General features: G+C 34.6%; 1 long non-coding RNA gene across 1 annotated transcript; it reads left to right on the top strand.

Moving 5' to 3' along the window:
- Positions 1-9,593: 9,593 nt before the first annotated feature.
- On the top strand, positions 9,594-11,888 carry LOC128296382 (uncharacterized). Its single transcript, XR_008286998.1, has 2 exons — positions 9,594-9,680; positions 11,604-11,888. It is a non-coding gene; the product is annotated as an uncharacterized LOC128296382 (long non-coding RNA).
- Positions 11,889-27,046: the final 15,158 nt, after the last annotated feature.

The raw sequence follows: 27,046 nt of genomic DNA, 5'->3' as shown, positions 1-27,046 counted from the left end.
CTTGAATAAACTTTACGATTTGCTTTCGCATTCACCCGTATCATCCTTTATCATATAATGTTAGTATATTTGTTTGCATTGTACTATCTTTTTTTTTGTTGTTACATTTTATTTAGAGCTACCTATTTGTTATGGAGTACATAAGTTATGTTATCGAACTTGATCTTAATTTAGAAGTTTTAATTTCACGAAGATTTAGTTGTGAAAAAAGTTTCAAACCACCCTTTCCTAAATCATGGAACCAAGATTTGAGTTTAAAAAAATCAAAAGATTATTTTCTATCTATTACAGCTATTATATGAATGGATTTTCTTTTGAAAAATTACCTACTTTTGAAAAATTATCTATATTAATATGATTAAATCACATCTACAAGTAAACTAGAAGTTTGCTAATCCAAAAATATTAATTACTTAGCATGATTAGTTAGACCGTATCGATAAATAATGATGTAAAAATGGTATTTACATGGATATTTATTAAAGAACATAAAGATTCTTCATTCTAAAAAATTCTCATGTGCTGCTTGTTCTGAAAAGAGAATTATTTATTTGGAATCTTTCTAACAAAAGTTGAGATTGAATCTATTGGATTTTTTTAAATTGACTTGTTTATCTAACAAGTGGATGTTTTGATATAATTTTGGTAGATGCATTTACAAGATAATCACATGTGAGTTACCAACTCGTAACTTGTAGTTTGCGAGATTATTTGTTAAATGATTAACTTAAGAGCAAAACTTTCAGATTATGCAGTTGAGACAATTCATGCTAATGTTAGTTAGATTATATCTCAAACATTTAATGCTTTTTACATGTCAATTCGAATAATTATTGCAAAGTCTATTGTTTATATGTATAAAATGGCTTTAGTATAAATAAATGACTAAACGCCTCTAGTTAACAACTAAACCATTACTTTTAAGAACAAAATTTCTTTTGTATAAGTTTAAAGATATGATATTTTACATGTATCAACACTTGTATTACAATTGATTTTTGATCAAAGTTAAATATTTCTAATTTTAAATTTTTGAATGTGTAGTATATGTTCAAGTTGTTTCACCATATTGCAAAAAAATGGGTATTCAAAGGAAGTTGGTAGTATATATTGGTTATATAAGTCTTTTTTTTTGAGTAAAAACCACTTATACCATAAATACTTGGAGAATAAAACAGTTACAATCAGCCACACGTGTAACCCAACCATTAGATCCCTAAAAGGTGCCTGAGGGGTTTCAAAACAATTAGACCACACTAATAGACACCAGAAACAAGACAAGTAAAAAAACAAAACATTAAACACAAAAGGAAACCAACACAAACCATTAGAAAAACATTAAAAACAACAAAAAACAAAAACAAATAAAACCTCTCTAATTTAAGATATCCTCTCCAGAACTTTCACAACCCTTCCTAGGAGATAGTCCTGAGAAAAATAGCATATTTTGATACCAACAAACTGGAAAACCCCTCAACCGGCCTTGAGTTCATCGAACACCCTTCACTTTCAAATCCGGACTTAGCCTTCAAAAATGGTCTCTTCCTCCAATCCCCTTCCTCCTCGCAGATCCAATCCTTTCCATATCCCTCGGGACCTCCTCAATCCAATAGATAGGACGATTGTGTTTTTAGCCCTCCATCGCCATTGCATGGGCTACCGCGTTTACTTCTCGAGGTACGAACCTAAACTGGAGAACCCTGAACTTAGTGCCTTTCTCTTTAATTTTTGAAATAAGGTTACTAGATTTGTCCTCCTCACTAGATTTCAATTTTCGGATGATGACTAGAGCATCCCCTTCGACACACATATCCTAAAACCCCAACTCTTCTGCAAAGGAGACTACCTTCAAGCATGCTCTCGCCTCTGCCGTTGTCGGATCCATAATGTTCTCCAACGGGTAAGTACACCACACGATAACTAGTGTAACACCCTATACCTGGCCTGGTAGCCAAGCCCGAATATCAGGATGACACATGACCGTCTCATGTCATACTCAGAGTAAATTGTCACATTATTAAGAAATCATCCTCTTTATTAGTAATCTTATAAATTTTTATTTAGACATATATCGACCATCATTAAAACATGCCAAACATAATTTAAATAAACTTGTGTTAATAATTAAACATGCATTAGACCACTTAGCAAAATTTCCAAGACAATTCACGTAGGTAACGATAATTCTCTCAAGTGGCATTGATATCACTTGGAAAATCGGTACCAAAACTGCTTACTATTTCTCGCTTAAAAATCCAAACCTTGAAATTATCGATACCACTATCAAAGTATCGATATTTCTACCTTGAGTATCGATTCTTGTGATAGGGTATCGATACCAAATTATGATTTAGACTCTTGAACATTTCAAATCACAGATGTATCATTTTTGTAACACGAATATCGATACCTCTACTTTAGACCAGAAAAATCCAACATCCATAAGCATATAAATCATTCCAACATGTACCAAATTATCATGCTAACATATCATCAAATAAACGTCAAAATGGCCGTAGTAATAGTCTCAAACATCGAAAGTAAGTCCAAACAATAACCAACGTAATACAAAATGAATCTCATAAACTTAGGAACAAATAATCTATGGAAGCATTTAAAACATCATGGTAAATACAATAAAAGTTTGCCACATTGCCTTATTCCCAAAACATAATCAAATAACAATAACACCTACAAAATCACGGAAATAGACTTGCTTGGATCATCTTCGGAACCACACCAATCACACCGACACTCAACAACTCTACAAGGGTTTTAAGAAAGTAATGGGTGAGCTTAACAAGCTCAGTGAAAGTCTAGAACAACTATCATGCAAACAATTCATCAAGCATTAATGAAACAACCATATAACACAACCTTAACAGTTCCAACTCTAGTGTCATAATATACTTACTCGTGCATTATTACTAGTTCATTTATATGGTAATCATTTTCACTTTTAAGCATATCTCACATTACACATGTTATCACATAACATTTACGCATGTATCACAATACTTATACAATCACATAACATTCAAGCATATATCACAATACTTAAAAAAAATATATTTATAGATAATTTGCATAATGGTCACATATCATAAAAACATATTACAATACACACATATTCATAATTTGAGATAATTTGACACTTGATCAATGAAATATAAAAGTGAGCCTTATTATCACTCATCAGATGCACGGATCTCCAACACACCACATAGACTTATAGAGGCAAACATGTTCCAAAAGTGAAGCATAAAGCTAATAATCTCCTTATTTCCCCTCACATGTCCCGTTGAATGGAGCTTAGCTCACATTCCCTTATCCCTCTAACATGTCCCAAGGCCTCAACACCCAAAATCACTGTACACATAGGTGAGTACTTACGATCCTATGGTATGCCACCTATATCCAACAGTTTCAAAATCACGAGTCCAAAATATTTGGAATCAAACATATATCACTTATCGATTATTCATGCACTATCACAGCATATTTGCATCTTTAGCAAAACACTGTTACTAAACTTAACATATACATAACATGTACACATTTGCACTTTCACAATGGTTATCATAACCACATATCACATGTTATAGCATCTCATCTCAATTCACATATTCACAAACACACAAGCACATTTTTCACAAGATAGCATAGGTATGAGAAAGGTTACACTCGAAATTTAGAGTAGGAGTTAAGGCTACTACTAAATTCCCAAATAACACATTGAATCATGTCCACAAGCAATTAGTCTAAACACTCACCAATTACGCTTTCATCGAAAAGCCAAAACCTCAAACTAGTTTTCCCTTGCCTTTATCTCTACTTGTAGAAGGTCCTATCAAATTTGGAACTTCAACACTACAATGCACTCAATAATCAACTAAGAGCTCACACAAGCAATCAAAAACATAAACTTAAACTAAGTTCTCATGTAACCAAAATCTTTAATATAGCCAACTTAAAACTCAAATATCTCGGTCTATACTCAATATTTTTGCCTAAAACCAATTCTGTTAATCCTATAATTCACCTATGACTAATTCCCAACCTTTAAATTACAAAAAAAAATACTCAATTCACATTATTAACTTTTTCTACGTGTTTTATGGCTATTTTCCAAAAAATCATCAAAACTCAAGAAATCTTTAACGAAACTTCAAAGTAAGTTTGGAAACCTTTTAATCATGTAAAAATAATTGAAAAACATTTTGAAACTATGTTTTTACCTGAAACCTCAAAATCCACCACTAACGAGCCAATTTTTGGCTTTTATTCAAACATGCATTTTAATTGTAACACCCTTAACCCGAATCCGTCACTGGAACAGGGTTACGGAGTATTATTGAAGTTTACAATTTAAACAGAGATAAAATTCAAACATTTCATAACATATAGCATTCATGTCAGAAACCAATCATAATCATGCATATTGTTCCTAATGCAAGTCCTCGAGGCCAAAAATACACCTTAGAAACAAATTGGGACTAAACCGAAAGTTCAGAGAATTATTCAAAAACTTATAAAATTTTCAAAACTGCAGGGGTCACACTGCCAAGATACACACCTGTGTCTTAAGCCATGTGGGCATTCGAAATAGGGACACATGGTCGTGTCCTAGCCCGTGTTCGTGCCCGTGTAACTCACTGACTTGGGTCACACGGCCAAGCCACACTCTCGTGTGCCAGGCTGTGTGAGCATACTGACTTGCATTGTTTAAAAGATACAGGGGACACACGGCAGTGTGTCACACATGGTTGAGACACACGCCCATATGGATGAGAATAGGCCATTTTCCAAGCCACATTTCTCACCCAAAAATGACATCAACCTACTCCCAAAAATGCACATATATTGTAACTCCCCTTACTCGTGTTCTACGCTGGAATAAGGTACTAGACATTACCGAAACATAACACATGCAATCGTACGAAACCATGACGTAGATTTTTTTTTATATATCCAAGTTAAAATAATTCAAATTTCATACTTAATCATGCATCCTCATACCTTATAGCTTGAACGATATTAATTAATATCAATCGTCATATACAAAATGAGCTATCAAATACTGAAGGCTAACATTTTAGGCCAGATTAATTATGACATAAAACAAAATAACTAAGTCCTCTATACATGCCATAATCCAAAATATTGTTTTCAAAATACCAAAAGAGTGTTGATAGTGTGAATGGATCTCTAACGATCTTCGAACCCTGAGCTGGCTTGGTGACACTACAAGACAAAGGAAAGGAAAGAGAGTAAGCATAAAGGTTAGCAAGTAAGTACGTAAATAATAAACAATTTGTCAACATGATTATCAAGGTAAAACAATCATAATTGTACAATTACTCATTTTCAAGTTAAGCTATTTTCTTGAGTCACAGTCACTAAATTATTTATAGCTGGAGCTACGGAACTCCAAATTAAGATCCGCTAATTTTCCCAGAAACTAGACTCACATATATTCTTACCATAAAATTTTCAGAATTTTTGGTTTAGCCAATTAGTACAGTTTATTGATTAAATTTGCCTCTATTTCACTGTCCAACAGTTTCGACCTCTCTTCACTAAAAATTATTTATCTCATGGTACAAGACTCCAAATTAAGAACCTCTAATTTTCCCAGAAATGAGACTCACATATATTATTACCATAAAATTTTAATAATTTTTGGTTTAGCCAATTAGTACAATTTATTCATTAAATATACCCCTGTTTCACTGTCTGATAGTTCTGATCTTTCTTTACTAAAAGTTATTTATCTCATGGTACAGATCTCGGATACTGTCCTTTGTCAATTCCTCTTGAAAATAGACTCATTAAGGATTTTAAGCATGCAAATTATGACCCATAATTATTTTTTTACAATTTTTAATGATTTGCGCAAATCAAAATAGGGGATTCTAAAATCATTCTGACCCTGTCTCATAAAAATCCAATTATCATAGAATATGAAATTCTTTTGCCTTCATTGTTCCTTTTATGAGAAAATAAACTCATTAAGATTTAATTTCATATCTTATTCAACCTCTAACTCAATTTTTATCATTTTTGGTGATTTTTCAAAGTCACACAACTGCTGCTGTCTAAAACTGTTTTATTACAAAATTTCATTTTTACATAATTTCACTTACTCCATTCTATCTTACCAAAAGATTCACTCAACTATCGAGCACATTGCTCACAACTTTTCACATCGATATACCTGTACTTATTCATCATATAGTCATGTACATATGTATTTTAACTTAGTAAATTTCTCGTTGAACTCATCGGAATAATAATAGATACCCGGTGGCTTGTGCATATACCACCCTTGTAACTGAAGCTCTCTGGTACGCATAGTAGCCTGCACTTAGTACTACACATGCGAACTATCAATCTGGTACACGTAGTAGCATACACTTAGTACTACACATGTGACTTATCGATCTGATACACGTAGTATCCTGCACTTAGTACTACACACGTGATCGAAGTGAACAGGTACGCATAGTAGCCTGCACTTAGTACTACACATGTGACCTATCAATCCGGTACACGTAGTAGCCTACACTTAGTACTACGCACGTGACCTAACCATCTGATACACGTAGTAGAGTACTACACACGTGATCGAAACTATCGAGTACGCATAGTAGCTTGCACTTAGTGCTACACATGCGACCTAACAATCTGGTACACGTAGTAGCCTGCACTTAGTACTATGCATATGACCTAAAACTGTCTTAAACACATAGTAGCCTGCACATTGTACTACACATGTGTTCTCACAATGGATCATTCTTATCTCTTCTATTCTGAAGGTTCAATCGGGAAATTCTTCACTTTTCAACATTTTACTAACTCGTTCTTAGTCAATCCCAATTCGTAGTTTATATCAATTGATCATTCTATAGGCAGCCACATCTCATATAGTAACAAAATATAATAACATAAAAAAATCAAAATATTATTTACATACAAACTTACCTAGGTGCAAAATATAGAAATTTTGCAATTTAGTCCACAATTTTTTCTTTCCCCCGATCAAGGTTGATTCCACGTCTTTCTTGGTAATCGAGCTTGGAAGTTTGAAAAACCCAAGCTATGTCTTCCTCATGTGAAATTCGGTCAAAGGGTTGAAGATGGACAAAAATTGGCTTTTAATTTTGTTTTTAATTCATTTTAATAACTAAATGACCAAAATGCCCTTAATGAAAAACTTTGGAAACATGCCTAACCATGTCCATTTTTGTCCACCAACTTAACCAATGGTCTAATTACCATATAAGGACCTCCAATTTAAAATTTCATAACAATTGGACACATCTAATATGTAGAACTCAACTTTTTCACTTTTTACAATTTAGTCATTTTAACTAAATTGAGTGCCCAAACGTCAAAAATTTTGAACGAAATTTTTATAAAATAATTCCATAAAAATGTAGACCATAAAAATATAATAAAAACACATTTTTCTATGTCAGATTTGTGGTCCCGAAACCACTGTTTCGACTAGACCCAAAATCGAGCTGTTACATATATGCTAGCTATAATTAAGCATCCAAAACAAGAATAAACAAGCTTTAAACATGTACTAAAATCACATACAACCAATATGCCCTTAGGCACATCAAATGACAACTTAAAAACATGTCAACCATGTATCCAAACTTACCTAAATGACCAAATACATGTATGCATCATTGTACCCAAAACCTATCATGTAGGTCACTTATTAAGCTCAACTATTTGGCACCAAAAATACCAATTCGCAAGGTAAATCATTTTGCATCATTTCATGTCAATTAACTTATTTACCAAAACATACCAATATTTCCAAATGGTACCAAATATACCATTCTAACTAACATCACTATACCTATAAATTTTCCATAACAAAGTACTAAATCACCCCAAGGTATATAACATATCTTATATGTATATTCAAACCACATTTTACTTTCCATAACTCTACCATATCAAACACACATCAAATATGATAAGGCCACATATAAATATACATCAAAATATACCAAACACAAGCCAAATAATTGGCCAATCTCAACAAAACACTTATATGCCATCATTGGCCAAATTAACCTATACATGCCATTATAACCGAAATTAAATAATTGAATGTACCAAAAATGGCGATAGATAGTGTGATATAGCTCCAAAAAGCTTCCAAACCAAATGAGCTTCCGAATCACTATAATACACGGAAAATAATACAGAGTAAGCATTTAAGCTTAGTAAGTTCATATAATAGAGAATTTAACTGACCATTTTAATCACATTTAAGGTAAGTAAACCAAAGCATATGTGACACCCCTAATTTGACCCTAGTCGAAAAGTGGTTTCGGGACCACAAAATCGAGTCATAAAAATAATTAGCCGTCATATTTTATGACTATTATATGTGAATACGAATGTGTGAAAGTTTTAAGCTTTGATTTAGTAAATTGCATGTGAATTTAGTCAATAGGACTTATGTGCGACACTTTTGAAATGTGATAGGTCAAAATATAAGGATCTATTAGTGCATGAAATAAAAGGGGGACTTGCATGTCAATTTCCCCTAATTTGGTAGTGGCCGACCATGAGCATGAGAGGGACAAAATGTTATGGGGTGAAACATGTTGGAAACATGTTGTGTTAGTGTGTTAGGGAGAAAGAATAAAATAAAGGGTTAGTAATAAAGAAATGAAAAGGAGGGTGATGAGAAAAAAAAAAAAGGTTGTCTCATCCATGTTCCCCCCATTGCCGTGACTTGAGAAGCAAAAGAAAAGAAGAAATCGGTTCTTCTTAGCTGAAATGAAAAGAAGAAGAAAGGAATGAAGCTAGAAAGGAGAGGGCAGCTGCATGTAGTGGAAAACCATGGAATTTGTTTGCTTAGAAGTTAAAATTTTCAAGTAGAAGGGTAACTCTTCTAAACTCTCCCTTGCCCATAGCTTTTCGTTGACAAATTCTGGTTGCATTGTTGATTTGAGCTTGTGAATATGTGGGAGAAGAGAAGATTCTCTTTTCTAGTTGAAAATGTTGCATGTCTAGTAGATGAAGAGTTTCTCACTTGTGTTAAAAGAATCTAGTGAATGCTTGTGTTGTTATAATCTATTTTTGTAACTTTGGGGTTGATTGTATTTAGCTAACAAGGTAGGAGAAGGTGGTAGTAGACAAGGAAAGAGCAAATTGAATAGGTGGAATCGGTGTTGGGAACCTTGGTGAGTTTTCCTTGAACTTTTATTTTCTTGTGTTTGATAATTGTTGAAACCGTTAAATTGCTGTCCGAATTTTACCTTGTTGGTATCGTTAATTGCTGCCCTGTTCATGCTGTCTAAATGTTGTACTATTAATGCTGTCCGAATCAGCCTCCGAATGTGATATATTACAGAGATTAAGCCAAGTGTTGCAGGTCCTCTTAGGCTGCCCACAACACAACCTTTCAATACTAATGTTACCATGAATTAACCTTCAATTGATGGTGTGGTGTATGATCTCATAACTCGGTTTGGTATTGAGATAAAGATTAAATGATATGTGATTCTTAAGTGAATAATATTAGTTAAGTACTTAAGCAAATCTATTGTTTTACTTAAGCTTAAGAGCAAAGAGGATCAAAGTCGGATAGGGGAAAAGAGAGTAAACGAATAGCCGTGGACATCTAATCGTCGACCACTCCCGAGGTAAGTTTTAAGTATTAAACGTTGAGTAAATTCAATCATATTAGGACATAATAAGTTGATTTAATAAGATATGATGTGGCCATGATATGTCTTAAACTCAAATGGTAAGTTCATAAGTGTTTGGACTTGGAAATTTAAGAGCAAAATGTAATAGTTTGCTTGGGACAGCAGCAGTAACGTGATTTTAGAAAATCACTATAAATTGTTTATGTGGAATTATAGGCTGAATAAAATATGTAATCAAAGCTTAGTTGGTCTAGTTTCCTATAAAAGAGACCGTGGAAGCAAAGAAATTTCCTATAAAGAGATATTTAAAGTTGTGTGGGACAGGGTCAGAATGACACCGAAATCCCTGTTCTGTTTTGAGAAAATCACTATAATTTGTACAAAAATGGTTACAAGATAAAATTTATATGCTTAGACTACTTAATGAGTCTAGTTTCAAATGAAATCAAATAGAACATACTTTGAATTCTGTACAATGAAAATTTTGATTCGTAGTGAAGACTGGTCAGGTTAGTCAAACAGTGAAACAGGGAAACTTTAAGAAAAATCTGGTATTGATTGGCCAAACAAAAATTCTGAAAAATTTATAGATGGAAGATATACGAGTCTATATTTAGGAAAATTAACGGCACTTCATTTGGAGTTTCGTAGCTCCATTTATGAATAATTTAATGACTGTTGCTCAGGAAAAACAGCTTGTGCTGAATTTGGGATTTTGTTGTAAACCTTAATAAAACCATTTGAGTTGCTTATAAGCCATTGCTGAAATTGATATACAAGTTAAATATATATATGTGTGGTAAAGCCAAATGGCTAGTGTGAAATATGTATGTGATATATGTGTGGTAAAGCCAAATGGCTAGTGTGAAATATGTATGTGATATATGTGTGGTAAAGCCAAATGGCTAGTGTGAAATATGTATGAGATATATGTGTGGTAAAGCCAAATGGCTAGTATGAAACATGTATGAGATGTATATATGTGATAAGGCCGAATGGCGATGTGATGAATGTCAAAGTGTATATAAGTGATAAGGCCGAATGGCCAATGCGATGAATATGAAAGTGTATAAATGTGATAAGTCCCGAGGGGCATTTGTGTCAGTACTATATCCGGGTTAAAACCCCGCAGGCTTTATGCGAGAATATTATCTGATTAATGTCCGTTAGGCTTCGTGCTCGTACTAGATCCGAGCTTTAAAGACCCGATGGCTAAAGGCTAGGATTCAAGTAAGACTTTGATATTGAGTATCGCATTAAGTTACCATCAAATAAGTATTATGTATTTAAGATGTTCAGTATCGTATTACTTACCCATCGGTGGGGTGATTTCGAGGTGAATTATCAGTATCAAAGAGGTAGGTAAATGTGACTAATATTATAACTCCAAATATGAGAATGATCTAATTGGTAATGGTATGTTGTATAGTAAAGTATGCGATGAAATATTCTTATGTATTAGTGCATATTACGCCCAAAAGCCTCGATTTGAGTATGGGTTGGGTTGAGCTAGATGTGCCATTACAAGGTAAGGATTATGATTTGTAAGCTTACGATATGTGATAAGGAATATGTTTGGTTCTTTATGTGCCTATGGTAATTTAGTACTTGTCATGTTGAAATACTTAAAAGCATGGATGTGATTATGAACAAGTGGAAAGGATTATTGAAGTTGAAAATCGATGAAGAATGTGCTTGGGAAATATTTGACCATCTAGGTCATTATTATTCGAAAGTATTTATGTGGCAGCCAAGTGTTGCGTTTAATGATATTATAGATCGAGATGAAGCCTGGATTAACTTCATCGAACAGTTGATATGAATGACCAATGATAGTGATTGAGAACACTTTGTTTTGCTTAAAACTTACTAAGCATTAAATGCTTACTCCGTTTTCTCTCTTTCTCTGTTTTATAGATTTTGCTCGTTAGCTATCGGATTCGGGATCATTGAAGTCGAAGTCATCCACACTATCAAAGCCCCCATTTTGGTACAATTTTGGTTGAACTTTGAAATGGCATGTATAGGACTACCCTTTTGTTGTAGGTTATGTACCTATCGGTTTTGTGTAAATTCGGATAGCCATGCGAAAATGGCTTATATACGTTTCTAGCATAGTACTATAATCGTTTGTATGTTGATCATTATGAGGTATGGAATTGTTTTGAAACGATTAGCCATTGGAATGGTTAATCATGATCACGCCTTGTGCTATGTATGCAAAAGGGGCCAATTGAATCATGGAAACCATGAAATAGGTCAAGCCTACCTTAAAGGCAGATGCTGACAGCAGCAGTGGTGTGGATGTGAAAAACCACTAAAAATAGTAGTAATGGTATTAAATAGTGAATAAATTATGTAAATGAACCTTGATGAATCTACTTTCATATAGAAGAAACGAAACGGTCATATGAGTTATATATTAAGAGATATTAAAGTTCTCGTGAAACAGGGCCAGAACGGTTTCTGGATCCCCTGTTCCGAATTTGGAAATTTATTGTAAATTAACCAGAGATAATTAGGAGTCATGCCATATATGTATAGATTCCTCTCTGAGTCTAGTTTCTATAGAAACAAACGGCATCAGTATTGAATCCCTGTACAGGGAGATATCCAATTCGTAATGCACGAAGGTCAGTGCAGTCAGTCCCTGCAACAGGGGAGACTTTAACTAATAAACTGTACTAATTGGCCCGACCAAAAATTCTAGAAAAAAATATATTGATGGACTTATGAGTCTAGTATCAGGGAAAAATTACGAAACTGATTTTCGAGCTTTAAAACTCAAGATATGATTTTTAAAGCGACAGTGATGCAGTAACCAGCTAGTCTGGAAAATTTTTTTTATGGACTGTGAAAACAATTAAGCTAAGTCTGTGTGCACCTTGTGTTCGACTCCGGTAACGGACTTGGGTACGGGGTGTTACAATTTTATTGGTATCAGAGCTACGGTTTAGTCGATTCTAGGACTACCGTAATACGTTTGGGTCTAGCTATACATGCCATTATGTGATTATTTGATAGTGTGGTGATTTCTGACAATTGAAAATGTGTTTATTTATTGTAATGAATTCCGATCCCGATCGAGCTGTAGCAGATGGTATTGAGAGGACTGAGACATGCTTATGATGTGTCAATATTAAGAAGGGTATAACATAAGTACGTTTTGAGTAAGTGAATTTGGTATTTAATTTAAAATGCCATGATATACATGTATGATAGATGAATGATGTCCCATTGTCCTTATCATAATAAGGTTATTAGAGAAATGAACAAAGGAAGAGATTGGGGATATATGCTTTTGTGTGATTACTTATTGAGCTGAAAGTTTAGTAAAAGAAGCATACATGTATTAGATTTGAATGATATTTACGACTTAAAGTCAAGAATCATGTTATATGTTTACATGTGAATGAATTGATTAAATTATAAATGTGATTTGTGCCATGTGAAACATGATAACATGTGAATAAATATGTATGAGACTCATGATGTGAATCCGAGTTTAAAGACCCATTGATTGTATGAAGAGATTATGTCGGGTAAAGACCCGATGGCTAGGTACAAAGATTATGTCCGGATTAAAATTCGCTGGCTTTGTGTGGAGATTTCATCCGAGCTAAAGGTCTCGACGATGACCCGGGCTAAGTCCCGAAGAGCATTCGTGCTAGTGATATATCCGGGCTAAGTCCCGAAGAGCATTCATGCTAGTGACGTATCCGGGCTAAGTTCCGAAGAGCATTCGTGCTAGTGATATATCCGGGCTAAGTTCCAAAGAGCATTTGTGCTAGTGATATATCCGGGCTAAGTTCCGAAGAGCATTCATGCTAGTGACGTATCCGGACTAAGTTCCGAAGAGCATTCGTGCTAGTGATGTATCCAGACTAAGTTCCGAGGAGCATTCGTGCTAGTGATGTATCCGGCTAGGTCCCAAGAGCAATCATCTTTGGTGGCGTGTATTCGGCCTCCGTGCCTAGTAGGCTTTGTGCTTGGTAAATTGAGCAAAGTTTAAGTGTTCATTATTATCTGAATTCAAATTTATATGAGACGATATGTTTAAAAGTGTACATACGTGATGTTTATAGACTTGGGTAAGTCATTTCAATGTGTAATAACGAATGAATAAGAGCACTAAGTGTGTGAAGTGGAATTCATGTAAGACCTCGTCTAGGACGAAGGCTTTGATTTGAGATAATGTGTAAGGCCATGCCTGGGACATGGCATCGGCTCGATATGTGAGAATATGTAAGACCATATCTAGGATATGGCATTGTAAGAGCCATATGTGCTTGAATTAGTTGAGCCCTTACAAGTAAGTATTATTTCAGTTGATAAACGAGCTACCTAGGCCTTTGGCTAAGTTGATCTTTGTGTATGAACATAAGGGTTGGTAATGTGAAGTAAGTTCTTGAGTAAATAGAGCTTAAATTATGATTTGATTAGATCATGTTTTAAGCAAATCGAAATCATGCTCTTGGTGTGTGGCTATTGAGCCGAAATTGTAAATATGATAAGTGTCTTGTGTTTGAGCTTTGGTAATGAGAATGTAATAAGAATGTGTATTGATTTGTTGATATATGTGCTTGGTTATTCAAATGGTATCCGGGCTAAGTCCCGAAGGCTTTTGTGCGAGTTACTAAATCCGGGCTAATTCTCGAAGGCAATTGTGCGAATCACTATAACCGGGCTATGTCCCGAAGACAATCGAGCGAGTCGCTATATCCGGTTAAATCCCGAAGGTACGTGATTCGGAAATGAGCAATCTTGCTGTAAAAATTTCAGTTAATACGCTTGCAAAAATTCCAGCAATGAGGTATGTTAGTATGTGCTGAATGAATTAAATGTTCAGGTGTGTGGAAGTTGAATTTTCTGTTGGAAATAAGTTAAGTTGAATATTGAGATACGATGGAGTTATAAAGGATATTTATTGGGATGTTTGAGTATATTTATACTTTCGGTCAGGTTACAGCTTATACATGAATGAAAATGTGGGTTACAAATATGTGGGTTGATGATGTGAATTATACATGTTAATATGTGCTTAATATGTGTTTGAAATGCATTTGTGAATTAAATTAAGTGATTATTGCTTATGAAATCAAGAAAATGAGATATATGTGCATACTTGTAGAAATGCTCATATGAATATAATTCAATAAGAGGACGTTATCCTAAACTATGCATCGGTAGAAATTTTAGGGACGAAAATCCCTAAAGGAGGGAGAGTTGTGACACTCCTAATTTGACCCTAGTCGAAAAGTGGTTTCGGGACCACAAAATCGAGTCATAAAAATAATTAGCCGTCATATTTTATGACTATTATATGTGAATACGAATGTGTGAAAGTTTTAAGCTTTGATTTAGTAAATTGCATGTGAATTTAGTCAATAGGACTTATGTGCGACACTTTTGAAATGTGATAGGTCAAAATATAAGGATCTATTAGTGCATGAAATAAAAGGGGGACTTGCATGTCAATTTCTCCCTAATTTGGTAGTGGTGGCCATGAGCATGAGAGGGACAAAATGTTATGGGGTGAAACATGTTGGAAACATGTTGTGTTAGTGTGTTAGGGAGAAAGAATAAAATAAAGGGTTAGTAATAAAGAAATGAAAAGGGAGGTGATGAGAAAAAAAAAAAAGGTTGTCTCATCCATGTTCCCCCCATTGCCGTGACTTGAGAAGCAAAAGAAAAGAAGAAATCGGTTCTTCTTAGCTGAAATGAAAAGAAGAAGAAAGGAATGAAGCTAGAAAGGAGAGGGCACTGCATGTAGTGGAAAACCATGGAATTTGTTTGCTTAGAAGTTAAAATTTTCAAGTAGAAGGGTAACTCTTCTAAACTCTCCCTTGCCCATAGCTTTTCGTTGACAAATTCTGGTTGCATTGTTGATTTGAGCTTGACGAATATGTGGGAGAAGAGAAGATTCTCTTTTCTAGTTGCAAATGTTGCATGTCTAGTAGATGAAGAGTTTCTCACTTGTGTTAAAAGAATCTAGTGAATGCTTGTGTTGTTATAATCTATTTTTGTAACTTTGGGGTTGATTGTATTTAGCTAACAAGGTAGGAGAAGGTGGTAGTAGACAAGGAAAGAGCAAATTGAATAGGTGGAATCGGTGTTGGGAATCTTGGTGAGTTTTCCTTGAACTTTTATTTTCTTGTGTTTGATAATTGTTGAAACCGTTAAATTGCTGTCCGAATTTTACCTTGTTGGTATCGTTAATTGCTGCCCTGTTCATGCTGTCTAAATGTTGTACTATTAATGCTGTCCGAATCAGCCTCCGAATGTGATATATTACAGCAATTAAGCCAAGTGTTGCGGGTCCTCTTAGGCTGCCCACAACGCAACCTTTCAATACTAATGTTACCATGAATTAACCTTCAATTGATGGTGTGGTGTATGATCTCATAACTCGGTTTGGTATTGAGATAAAGATTAAATGATATGTGATTGTTAAGTGAATAATATTAGTTAAGTACTTAAGCAAATCTATTGTTTTACTTAAGCTTAAGAGCAAAGAGGATCAAAGTCGGATAGGGAAAAGAGAGTAAGCGAATAGCCGTGGACATCTAATCATCGACCACTCCGAGGTAAGTTTTAAGTATTAAACGTTGAGTAAATTCAATCATATTAGGACATAATGAGTTGATTTAATAAGATATGATGTGGCCATGATATGTCTTAAACTCAAATGGTAAGTTCATAAGTGTTTGGACTTGGAAATTTAAGAGCAAAATGTAATAGTTTGCTTGGGACAGCAGCAGTAACGTGATTTTAGAAAATCACTATAAATTGTTTGTGTGGAATTATAGGCTGAATAAAATATGTAATCAAAGCTTAGTTGGTCTAGTTTCCTATAAAAGAGACCGTGGAAGCAAAGAAATTTCCTATAAAGAGATATTTAAAGTTGTGTGGGACAGGGTCAGAATGACACCGAAATCCCCTGTTCTGTTTTGAGAAAATCACTATAATTTGTACAAAAATGGTTACAAGATAAAATTTATATGCTTAGACTCCTTAATGAGTCTAGTTTCAAATGAAATCAAATAGAACATACTTTGAATTCTGTACAATGAAAATTTTGATTCGTAGTGAAGACTGGTCAGGTTAGTCAAACAGTGAAACAGGGGAAACTTTAAGAAAAATCTGGTATTGATTGGCCAAACAAAAAATTCTGAAAAATTTATAGATGGAAGATATACGAGTCTATATTCAGGGAAAATTAACGGTACTTCATTTGGAGTTTCGTAGCTCTATTTATGAATAATTTAATGACTGTTGCTCAGGAAAAACAGCTTGTGCTGAATTTGGGATTTTGTTGTAAACCTTAATAAAACCATTTGAGTTGCTTATAAGCCATTGCTGAAATTGATATACAAGTTAAATATATATATGTGTGGTAAAGCCAAATGGCTAGTGTGAAATATGTATGTGATATATGTGTGGTAAAGCCAAATGGCTAGTGTGAAATATGTATGTGATATATGTGTGGTAAAGCCAAATGGCTAGTATGAAACATGTATGAGATGTATATATGTGATAAGGCCGAATGGCCGATGTGATGAATGTCAAAGTGTATATAAGTGATAAGGCCGAATGGCCAATGCGATGAATATGAAAGTGTATAAATGTGATAAGTCCCGAGGGGCATTTGTGTCAGTACTATATCCGGGTTAAAACCCCGCAGGCTTTATGCGAGAATATTATCCTGATTAATGTCCGTAGGCTTCGTGCTCGTACTAGATCCGAGCTTTAAAGACCCGACGGCTAAAGGCTAGGATTCAAGTAAGACTTTGATATTGAGTATCTGCATTAAGTTACCATCAAATAAGTATTATGTATTTAAGATGTTCAGGTACGTATTACTTACCCATCGGTGGGGTGATTTCGAGGTGAATTATCAGTATCAAAGAGGTAGGTAAATGTGATTAATATTATAACTCCAAATATGAGAATGATCTAATTGGTAATGGTATGTTGTATAGTAAAGTATGCGATGAAATATTCTTATGTATTAGTGCATATTCTGCCCAAAAGCCTATGATTTGAGTATGGGTTGGGTTGAGCTAGATGTGCCAGTACAAGGTAAGGATTATGATTTGTAAGCTTACGATATGTGATAAGGAATATGTTTGGTTCTTTATGTGCCTATGGTAATTTAGTACTTGTCATGTTGAAATACTTAAAAGCATGGATGTGATTATGAACAAGTGGAAAGGATTATTGAAGTTGAAAATCGATGAAGAATGTGCTTGGGAAATATTTGACCATCTAGGTCATTATTATTCGAAAGTATTTATGTGGCAGCCAAGTGTTGCGTTTAATGATATTATAGATCGAGATGAAGCCCTGGATTAACTTCATCGAACAGTTGATATGAATGACCAATGATAGTGATTGAGAACACTTTGTTTTGCTTAAAACTTACTAAGCATTAAATGCTTACTCCGTTTTCTCTCTTTCTCTGCTTTTATAGATTTTGCTCGTTAGCTATCGGATTCGGGATCATTGAAGTCGAAGTCATCCACACTATCAAAGCCCCCATTTTGGTACAATTTTGGTTGAACTTTGAAATGGCATGTATAGGACTACCCTTTTGTTGTAGGTTATATACCTTTCGGTTTTGTGTAAATTCGGATAGCCATGCGAAAATGGCTTATATCGTTTCTAGCATAGTACTATAATCGTTTGTATGTTGATCATTATGAGGTATGGAATTGTTTTGAAACGATTAGCCATTGGAATGGTTAATCATGATCACACCTTGTGCTATGTATGCAAAAGGGGCCAATTGAATCATGGAAACCATGACATAGGTCAAGCCTACCTTAAAGGCAGATGCTGACAGCAGCAGTGATGTGGATGTGAAAAATCACTAAAAATAGTAGGAATGGTATTACATAGTGAATAAATTATGTAAATGAACCTTGATGAATCTAATTTCATATAGAAGAAACGAAACGGTCATATGAGTTATATATTAAGAGATATTAAAGTTCTCGTGAAACAGGGCCAGAACGGTTTCTGGATCCCCTGTTCCGACTTTGGAAATTCATTGTAAATTAACCAGAGATAATTAGGAGTCATTCCATATATGTATAGATTACTATCTGAGTCTAGTTTCTATAGAAACAAACGGCATCAGTATTGAAGCCCTGTACAGGGAGATATCCAATTCGTAATGCACGAAGGTCAGTGCAGTCGGTCCCTGCAATAGGGGAGACTTTAACTAATAAACTGTACTAATTGGCCTGACCAAAAATTCTAGAAAAAATTATGTTGATGGACTTATGAGTCTAGTTTCAGGGAAAAATTACGAAACTGATTTTTGAGCTTGAAAACTCAAGATATGATTTTTAAAGCGACAGTGATGCAGTAACCAGCTAGTCTGGAAAATTTTTTTTATGGACTGTGAAAACAATTAAGCTAAGTCTGTGTGCACCTTGTGTTCGACTCCGGTAACGGACTCGGGTATGGGGTGTTACAGCATATCTCAACTTAATTTGGCCAAAAGCCTAACACATATTCATCAACCATGTTAGCCATGTAATTCATATAAAAACCGAGAATCATGTATGAGTTCAACAACTATTCAAATTCCGTATACATGTAACATCTAACCATGTATCCATATATCATATACAAACCATTTCCATGTAATTCATGTAAATACCTGTACTAGTTCGTATCGAACTCATATAAACTCGTAACAGAACTGTGCTCGTTGAACCATTTAGAATATCGTTGGATACGCGGGTAGTACACATGAGGTGTAGTAAACTGTAATCCGTCAATTCATGTACATGTATGATCATACGAGCTGTAAAATGGTAAGCTTCTCTGAGCTGAATAACAATAAGCTCATAAGAGCTGAAATCAGTAACCCTAATGACATGTCATTTGTATCCTACAAATTCCTAAGGTTTAAACGGGGCTTGGTAATTGTCGTATGTCGTCAGATATGCGATCGGTAATCATATATGATGATAATGCAAATAACGTACATCTAACTCAAATAAAGCATATAATTATACAATTTAATTACACGAACTTACCTCGACGAATGTACATAGATACGAAGGCGACTAATCCAATAATTTTCCTTTGTCCCGATCTAACTACATAGATACGAAGGCGACTAATCCAATAATTTTCCTTTGTCCCGATCTAACTTCGTATGAGGTCTAATCGAATCTATACGAATGAATTTAACTCAATTCAATATAATTCATATTCAATTTAGTCCAACACACATTTTTGGAAAAATTACCATTTTGCCTCTATAATTTTAATTATTTAAATTTAGTCCTTAGGCTCAGAAAATGGAATTCATTCAATTTTATCCCTACGCAAGCCTAGCCGAATTATAAACATACTTATAGCAATCCATATATATCACAAATTCACAATTTTACCACACAATTTTTCACATTTTTCAATTTAATCCCTAATTGATAATTTCATCAAAAATTCCTTTACAAAAGTTGTTTATCTGACAACAATCATTCATTTTCTACCATTAAAATTCAAAACCATAACATGTTCATCAATGGAAAAACTCAAATATTTTAACAGTTTCACAAATTAGTCCCTGAGTTAGCTAGATTAAGCTACAATGATCCCGAGAACAGAGAGATTATCAAAAATGGGACAAAACACTTACCTAATTAATGGAAACAAGCTTGCCAAACCCTAAAGAGCAAAAATGGCTTCTTTTTCTTGGTTATTTGGTTGAAGAAAGATAACAATAGAAGATGATATTAATTTGTTTTATCATTCATTACTTATTTACAAAATTAACCTTAATTAACTTTAAAAATTACACTAATGCCAAGCCATGTACATCCACCATCACATTTAATGGTCTAATTACCATATAAGGACCTCCACTTTAAAGTTCTATAGCTATTAGACACCTTTAGCTATTAGAACATAAGTTTTGCACTTTACGCAATTTAGTCATTTTTCTCAAATTGAGCATGTAAACAATAAAATTTCTTGACGAAATTTTTATACGGTAATACTATCATGTTGTAGATCATAAAATAATAATAAAACAAAATTCTTGACTTCAGATTTGTGGTCTCAAAATCACTGTTTCTATTTCACTTTACATTAATGGCTAAAAACTTAGTTTTAAAGACTAAATAACATTTAAAACTATTTAGGAGTTGAATCGTTACCTTAGACGATAAAAAATCAAGCATTTGATCGAAAACCTGAAAAACTCACAAGCTTGACAATGGAAAAATCAATGATGATTTTGGGTGTTTTTATTAACTTCTATGGAGATTTATAACTTAAAAGATGATAGAAATAAAAAGAATTAGGATTTGGAATTCAAAATCGATTGGGAGAGTTAGGAGAACTATGGACGGCACAAGTATTAGAGAAGGAGACTAACGTGAAAATAAAACTATAAATGGGGTTTTTAGGTTGAATTTTAAAACCTGGTAAAACTGCAACATAAATGCTCACAATTTTGACTTTGTTTTAAATCAGTCATTTTTCTAAAATTAAAGGTTTCCAAAACACTTTTTCAAAAATTGGTTTTATTTTTTAAAAACCATAACTGAAAACATTATCGACAAACCATGTCATAAAAATTTTGAACACTCTAAGGCTAAAATTCCTAAAATACCCCTAAAGCTCCTAGGCCATATTTTGGGGTGTTGCAACAAGACCCTTCCTATTTCGTACTATTATAGTCGAATGTGATGACCATGATTGCTAGTTAAAAGAAGCATCAAAGTTGAACTTAATAATGTCTGCTTCTGGTGGCTCCCAAATAATATGCTTTGGTATATGAACAAATCTAGATAACCCACTTAACTACTCAATTTCAAGCATGTAAGCGTTTATAAATCCTATTACCTCATGCACCCGCTCCCTAATCCCCTCATGATATATTTTGTTACTGTTATACTATAGAGCCCAATAAGAAATAACGAGTAATCTAAAAATTGTTATGCTATTATTTAATACCTCCTTTACTAACCGTTGCTTCCAATTTTGATGCATGTTGCTTGTTGAGGACCCCACCCCTACTCCCTCTAGCGCTTGCTTTAAAAATTCACAATCACAGAACAAGTGAGCCACTGATTCCTCCTCTGCTTGACAAACTGGACAAAGCGTATTGACAGCAAGCTTCCATTATTTCAGCACACACAGTGTTGGCACAAACTCATTGATTATTTTCCAGAAGTCTATATGTATTTTATTAGGAATATTTAGGTCCCACAACCGAGTGTAAATATTAGATAGCTCCTATAGTTGTTTTGTATTATTTCCCTGTGTATATTCCTTCCCTCTTTACAAAGCTATTTGTAACCACTGTGCATAAAATATACCCTTGTACTATCCCCTCCATATTACTCCACCCCTTTCTCTACTATTCGCTAAAAGAAATAATAGAATTTTCTGTACCTGTCATCTTTAAATAAATCTCTAATCACGTCCTGCTTTCAGGTAAATGGGTCTTCTTGAATTAACTCTAAAACAATAGTATACCTAATGTCAATACTTTGGAACTGAAGTCTACCATTTCCAGTACTTGGCACCCACACGTCATTCTAGAGGTTCACATCCAATCCATTCCTGATCTACCATCTCAATCCTTCTGCGAGTAGCCCATGGGCTCCCAACATACTCTGCCAGGTATACAAAGGGTAAACTCCTAAACGCGCACTCATAAAATCCCCTCGGGGGAAATACTTAGCTTTCATAACGCGCATAAACAAACTATTAGGTTGCGTTATTAGTTGCCACCTTTTCTTTGCAAGTATGGCCAAATTAAATTTAACAAGATCTCTAAAACCCAGCCCTCCCTGTGCCTTTAAAGCACATAAAACACTCCATTTGCACTAATGTATACCCTTACCAGAACTTGCACATCATATTCTCTAGCTCGTGACACAAAGAAAAAAGAAACAAAAACATTGCAATGCATAAATAGGGATGGCTTGCAAAATGGACTTAATAAAAGCTTATTTTCCCCTCATTTATAACCATCGCACACTCCAACTCTTTACTTTCCTAATAAATTTCTCTTTTAAATCCACAAAAGCATGCTTCTTTCTTCTTCCCACCATCATCAGAAAACCAAGGTACCTCTCGGGATTGTTTTACATTCTCACCCTCAAAATTCTTCATACCTGCTCTTTCACACCATCACTCACATTACCACTAAAGTATATAAGAGATTTATAAAAATTAACTTACTGACACGAAATCCCTTCATACTCAGAAATTATTGACTTCATGGTGTGTGCTCCTTCTACCGTAGCCTCCCCAAACAATATACTATCATTAAAAAAATGTGACTAACTTCTAGCCTACCCCGACCTATGCTTGCCCTATTAAGTCTCACTTCCTCTTTAGCTATATGTAACAGTCCGGTTGTGACCCTAGTCAGAATAGTGGTTTCGAGACCACATAACCGATTCTGAAAAATATTTTAATATTACTTTCTGTGTCTGTGATACGTGAATTTATATCTGTGAAGTTTCTATGATTTAATTTGTCTGTTTCTGTGCTTAATTATGAAAAAGGATTTAATTGTTTAAAGTGTAAAAGTTCTGTGCTAGATGTCAAAGCACCTATTTGGCTTGGCTTTTAAAATAAAGGTCCTTGCATGTCAAATGTACCATTTGTTTTAATGGAGGACAAATATGGACATGTAGTTGGTAAATTTAATGTTATTTCATTGAGGGCAAAATGGTAAAAGGTGATTATAATGCTTAATATAATAAAATAAAGCATTAAAATGGCCATTTTCACTTTGTACATACCGAAATTGAAGAAAGAAAAGCTAGGTTTTCATGTTTTAACATTCGACCATTGAAGAACTTAATTAAGGTACGAGTTTTTCTCGATTTTTGATAATTTCTATGTTTCTGTGATCGTTGCTTCGTGTTCTTCAAAACCTGTGTCTGAATTTCTATTTTTGTTGAAGATTATGAAATGTGCCATTGATGATTATATGAGCTTTGTGATGTTTTTATATGGATTATGAAAGATTGTACGTGAGATTATCATGTTTTGTTCTTGAATTTTTGATGGAATTGAGCTATTTGGGCTAATTTGTAAAAATGAGGTTTTGAAGGACTAAATTGTGAAATAAATATGTTATTTGGACTTGTATGGAAGTTATGTATATTCAGCCAAGCTGTAGTCTTGGTGAATTTTGCATATTTGTGATTTTGTGAAAAATGGACTAAATTGTCAAAGTGTGAAAATGTAAGGGCTAAAATGCCCTAAATATGTGTTCATGGATTATTTTGAATGAAATAAATGACTGAATGGTTGAATTTGAATTGTAATAGATCAAGAACAAAGAAAATCGGACTTAGATTGAGGGAAGTCCAAAATAGTTGAATAGTCGACTCGTTCCGTCCGAAATTCGTACGAGGTAAGTCAAATTACAATTACGTGTTAAATTGACTAAATTCTATGCATACAAACTACAATCTGTATTGGAAAGCATTGAGAGCCTGATGAATGAATTTTGATTAAATTCTGATAATATGCTAGTATCTAAAAAGCTCTGTATGTATCTGAAGGAATGTGAACATCGATATGAGTTATCGTGTAAGACTGTGTCTGGGACACAGGCCTCAATTTGAGATTTACGTGTAATACCATGTCTGGGACATCGGCGTCGCATCTGATTTCGTGTAAGACCCTGTCTAGGACAGAGGCATCGATACTGAATTACATGTAAGACCACGTCTGAGATGTCGGCATTGTATCCATTTATGAGTATCTGCATTGTTTCTGAACCGTCTGATGATAGAGTACGAGATAGGGGAATGAATATATGAAATGTATAATCTGTACAGGTACGTTTGTATCGTACTAAATCTTTGAATATGAAAAATTCTATTTCTGTGAAATAATGAATATGAAGTATGTATGGAAATTGGAAATGAAGCATGAAATGTATACAAGCTAATGAGCATGGTTAGGCTCATGAATTACTCTGTGATATGGCTATAAATTCTTGCTATTGACTTTTACTTTATATGCTTTAGTAGATAGACCAATTGTATTTGGCTTACTAAGCTCTTTGTAGCTTACTTTGTGTGATTTCTGTTTGTTTTACAGTTATCATAGCTACTGAAGGCTCAGGGATAGTCGAGGATTGTCATCACACTATTGAACTCATTTTGGTACATTTGAAAGTGTAAATATTTTTAAGTATGGCATGTATAGGCTAGAATGTCTATGTATTTAAGCTTTGATATGTATATATGTTATACCATGAGAGTTGGCTAGCAAATGATATGTGTGTGTATAGTTTTGGTATTTGGTTAGTGATGCCAAATGGTGTGTTCTTTGTAATGTTTTATGATCTAATATGAATTGGTCATTTTAAGCATGGAATTGGCTAAAAATTTTAGCATGAATGTTGTTTAATGTTGCTTGTAGGAATGGCCCAAATAGTGGTGGCAAGTTGGCTTAAATCAAGCTTGCATTGGGCCACACAGCCATAGCACACGGGCGTGTCTATTGGCCATGGGTGAAAGTCAATATGTGTACCTTGTTTTGGCACAGCTGGTTCACATGGGTGTGTCTGATGCCCGTGTGAGGCACACGGCTTGGTTACATGGGCGTGTGACTTCAACAAAATGGAAAAATTTTCTGAGTTCTGAAATTTATTAATGTGTTCAGTTTAGTTCCGACTGTCCCTAAAAGTATATTTTAGGTCTCGTAGACCATATAAAGAGATGAATTGCTGATGTTAGATTATGCGTAAATGTTATGTGATGTCTGTGATTCTGGTTTGGTTTGAAATGTTCTGTCCGTCTGGTAATGCCTCGTAACCCTAATTCGATGACAGCTACGGGTTTAAGGGTGTTACAATTTTATTGGTATCAGAGTTATGGTTTAGTTGGTTCTAAGACTACCATAGCATATGTGAGTCTTGCTATACATGCAATATATCTGAAACTGCGATAGTGTGATGAATCCTGGCATTAAAATGTGCTTTTATATAGCAAATGGATCCCGATAGAGCTGTAGCTAATGATGTTGAAAGCAATGCGCCTACTCCCGCGCAAGGGACAATACAAGTTGATTTTCGACTGGCTACGAGTAGCCGTGATTGTGAGGTTAAACAAGCCTTCTATCAGATGATGAATGATTGGTTCACTCAATACATTAGACCCAATCCAGCTGTACAACAACCTCCACCCCCGGTTAATCCTTCTCAAACTTCTGATATGCCACCAGTGAATGCGGTACAGATAAGTAGACCACCAGTTGATAAGATTAGAAAGTATGGGGCTGAAGAGTTCCGAGCTACAATGAATGATGATGCTGAAAGAGTCGAATTCTGGTTAGATAATACAATAAGAGTGTTTGATGAAATGTCTTTGAATCCTGAGGAATGTGTGAAATGTGCCGTTCCCTTTCTGAGAGATGTGACGTACCATTAGTGGAAAAACTTAATATCTGTGGTTCTGAGAGAACGAGTTACTTGGGATTTCTTCCAAACTGAATTTTGAAAGAAATACATTAATCAGAGATCCATCGATCAGAAACGTAAAGAGTTTTTTGAGCTTAAACAAGGCCGTATATCTGTTACTGCATACGAACGTGAATTTGTGAGATTGAGCTAGTATGCTCGGGAATGTGCATCAAATGAATCGATAATGTACAAAAGATTTGAAGATGGACTAAACAAAGATATCGGTCTGTTAGTTGGGATTTTGGAGATTAAAGAAATGGTAGTGCTTGTTGAGAGAGCTTGTAAAGCTGAAGAATTAAGTAAAGAGAAAAGAAAAGCTGATTTTGAAGCCAGAGATGTTAGAAAGAGATCTTCAAATAGATCATTTCAGTCAGTGTCAAAGAAATTCCAGGATGATTATAGTCGTTCAAAGGCTGATGTAGGAAAATCAAATCGAGATCGAGCTAGATTGTATTTGAATTTCAAAGCTCCTGTTACTTCTGTTGCAAGTGTCGGGAATGTCCTATCTGGGAGACCTGAATGTAAACATTGTGGTAAAAGACATCTGGGAAATTGTAGATTGAATGACCGAGCCTGTTTACGATGTGGATCTCTGGACCATTTCGTAAGAGATTGTTCTGAACCTACTGAGCAAGAGAATGTACAGAATCCGAGACCGAGCAACACCTTAGCTAGAGGTAGACCATCCAGAAACACAGAAACCATAAGTGGTGGTCAAAGAGCTGTTAGGGATACTGCTGTTAGATCTAAGGCCAGAGCACCTACTAGAGCCTATGCTATCTGAGCTCGTGAGGAAGCCTCGTCTCCAGACGTGATTACTGGTACTTTTACTCTTTATGATACTTCTGTGATTGCATCGATAGACCCTAGATCAATGCATTCTTATATTTGT

The sequence above is a fragment of the Gossypium arboreum genome, chromosome 8 (genome assembly GCF_025698485.1).
Source record: "Gossypium arboreum isolate Shixiya-1 chromosome 8, ASM2569848v2, whole genome shotgun sequence".
In the NCBI taxonomy this organism is placed as follows: Eukaryota; Viridiplantae; Streptophyta; class Magnoliopsida; order Malvales; family Malvaceae; genus Gossypium; species Gossypium arboreum.
This window is presented reverse-complemented; position numbering and strand designations above follow the sequence as displayed.